The sequence below is a fragment of the Callorhinchus milii genome, unplaced genomic scaffold (assembly GCF_018977255.1).
Source record: "Callorhinchus milii isolate IMCB2004 unplaced genomic scaffold, IMCB_Cmil_1.0 Scaffold27, whole genome shotgun sequence".
In the NCBI taxonomy this organism is placed as follows: domain Eukaryota; kingdom Metazoa; phylum Chordata; class Chondrichthyes; order Chimaeriformes; family Callorhinchidae; genus Callorhinchus; species Callorhinchus milii.
The window spans coordinates 2055916-2058610 of record NW_024704768.1 but is presented as its reverse complement, the minus strand read 5'-3'; the positions used below and the strand labels follow the sequence as shown (position 1 = coordinate 2058610).

At 42.4% G+C, this 2695-nt stretch overlaps 1 non-coding gene across 1 annotated transcript; it reads left to right on the top strand.

Moving 5' to 3' along the window:
* The first annotated feature begins 2244 nt into the window (after window positions 1-2244).
* Window positions 2245-2316, top strand: trnam-cau. Its single transcript has one exon. It is a non-coding gene; the product is annotated as a tRNA-Met (tRNA).
* The last annotated feature ends 379 nt before the right edge of the window (window positions 2317-2695 follow it).

Below are 2695 nucleotides of genomic sequence, written 5' to 3'. Positions count from 1 at the left end.
GCTGCTGAGTTTTGCCCACAAAACATACAGTCAACTCACTTACAGTACATTCGGTGAAGCGCTTCGAGACGTCTCGAAGACACGATGAGGCGCTGCATCAAATGCATTTGAATGTACAATGCTCATTGGAATGTACTGCTCACATCCATGTCTCCCAGGTCGGGATTGGGTTCTGTGTGAAGTGTTTCATTGATATTTCATACTTCAAGAAATGTCCCACTCAGACTATAGCATGATGTGGTGGTGGTGGCCTAGTCGGTGAAATTTTTATGCTTGGAGGATTGGAGAAAGGCTTAGATGTTCAGGTGGAAGTTACCAGCGAGCATACTAAATCCTTGATCAGTGGCTGACTGCAAACCATCGCTGTATCAAAATTCTCCACAGGTTTGTTTCTTTAAAAAAAAGAAATCGCAAAACAGGTTTACCTCCAAAATCACTGAACGTACAGCAAGAACTATTATTTGGGGATTTGTATTTTGCAGTAAATAATGTAAAGTTTTCCCAGTTCCTCCCATTACACCAAGTAACCGATTTAATGTGGTATCTTGTAGCTGAGTGGTTAGAGCGCTCAGGTTCCATTTCCAGGCGGGGCGAAATCTTTGGCCAATTTCCTTCATCCACACGCCTCTGTTTACCTAGCAGTAAGTAGGAACCCAGTTGTTTGCCGATTGGCGAATCTCTTTCCGACAGTAATAATCACGCCGAGAAAAGAAACTATTTGGTCATTCACTCCATGACTGTTTGTGGGAAACTGCTGTGTGCAATTGGCTGCTGCATTTCGCCCACAAAATATAGTCAATCCACTTTACAATATATCCTGAGCAGCGCTTTGAGACGTCTCAACAACGTGATGAGGCGCTATAACAAATTCAAGGTTTATTATTATTTTGAGAGAGATGGCCATAGCTTTGCAGCTTTGCTGGTGGGTAAACGTGCAGTAAATTGCCCAAATCCTCTTTCCAACACACTTTAAAAAGTACCGGACAAACCACTCAACGTCCGAAGACTGAGCAGCTGCATTTTACTTCAAATGCATGATCCATCTATTAAACAGGGAGTGTTTAAACTCTGCCAAGGGAGACCTGCTCACGATGCTTAGACCTGTGTCAGAAGTCAGCAAATTGCCTGCAGTATCTCTATGGAAGCTAATATTTGCACAAGCATGTGTGTACATGCATGCATGCGCTAAGGCCACCCTCGCTCGCACTGTGTGGTCAGACCAATGTATCTTGTTCAAATTCAGCTGACGTGACCAGTGTTTCTAGAGGAAAGAAACAAAATTCTATATTATCCGGTGGGGAACAAAGTAGGGTGTTTGCAAAGTTTTAAAAAGAACACGGAGAAAATACAACACTGCTAATCGTACTATACCCAATAACATTCATTCTCCTGGTTTTCTTAAACGGCCCCTGCCAAGGTCTTAAATACAACTTGCGATTATCTAGTGCCTTTCAAGTGAAATAAATACATATCTTAAGCTGCTTTACTAGGGAAGATTAATTAGTTGTAAAGTTAAATATTATTTTGGCATTTGTGGCAGAAGATCTGCGTCAGCTTCGAATAGTGAGGCTTCATTTGATGTAGTAATAATAATAATAATAATCCTTGCATTTGTTATTGTTGAGACATCTCAAAGCGCTTCACAGTATATACTGTAAAGTGGGTTGACTGTGTATTGAGATGTCTCAACAATGTTGAAAAGTCTTGAAATATGTGTAGTAATTGTGCCTATGTTGGCAAACAGCAAGGTCCCACCAATAACCATGAAGTCAATGAATAATTTATCTGGAGTCCTATAGCTCAGTGGTTAGAACACTCGCCTTGCAAGCGAGAGGACCTGGGTTGGATTCCCGGGCAGGGCAAGTTTCCTTACTCCACACGCCTGTTTACTTAACGGTAACAGCACAGAAGGAGGCCATTCGGCCCGTGGTGCCTGTGCTGGATCTTTGAAAGAGCTACCCAATTAGTCTCACTCCCCAGCTGTTTCCCCAGAGCCGTGCACGTCTTTTCCAAGTATCTATTCAATTCCCTTTTGAAAATTATTATTGAATCTGCTTCCACCACCCTTTCAGGCCGTGTGTTCCACATCGTAACAACTCGCAGTGTGTAAAAAAAATTCTCCCCGTCTCCCCTCTGGTTCTTTTGCCAATTATCTTTAATCTGTGTGCTCTGTGTGACCCACCCGCATTTATCCTTTTTCAGGACCTTTTCACTGCAACCTTGAATGGTACTTAAATGATTATGTTCTCCAGCTCAGTGGTTAGAGCACTCGCCTCATAAGCGAGAGGACCTGGGTTTGATTCCCAGCCGGACAAAACAATGGGCAAGTTTCTTTATTCCACACGCCTCTGTTTAATTAGCAGTAAGTAGGAACCCAGTTGTACGTCAATTGGCGGATGGCTTTTCTGGAGTAGCAATCCCTATTAAGGATAATAATAATAATTTCACTCAAATCATGACTGTTTGTGGGACACTGCTGTGCGCAATTAGCTGCCTCGTTTGGTCACAAAATGCGCAGGCACTTCACTTTACAGTATTCTGTGAAGCGCTTTGAGACGTCTTGAAGATCTGATGAGGTGCTATATCAAATGCAAGGATTATTATTATTATTATTATTATTCTTAAGCAACAGGTGAGGTACAATTTCCTTTTACACTCTTGCTGGAATGGACCCAGGCTCGCTGAATCAATGCGC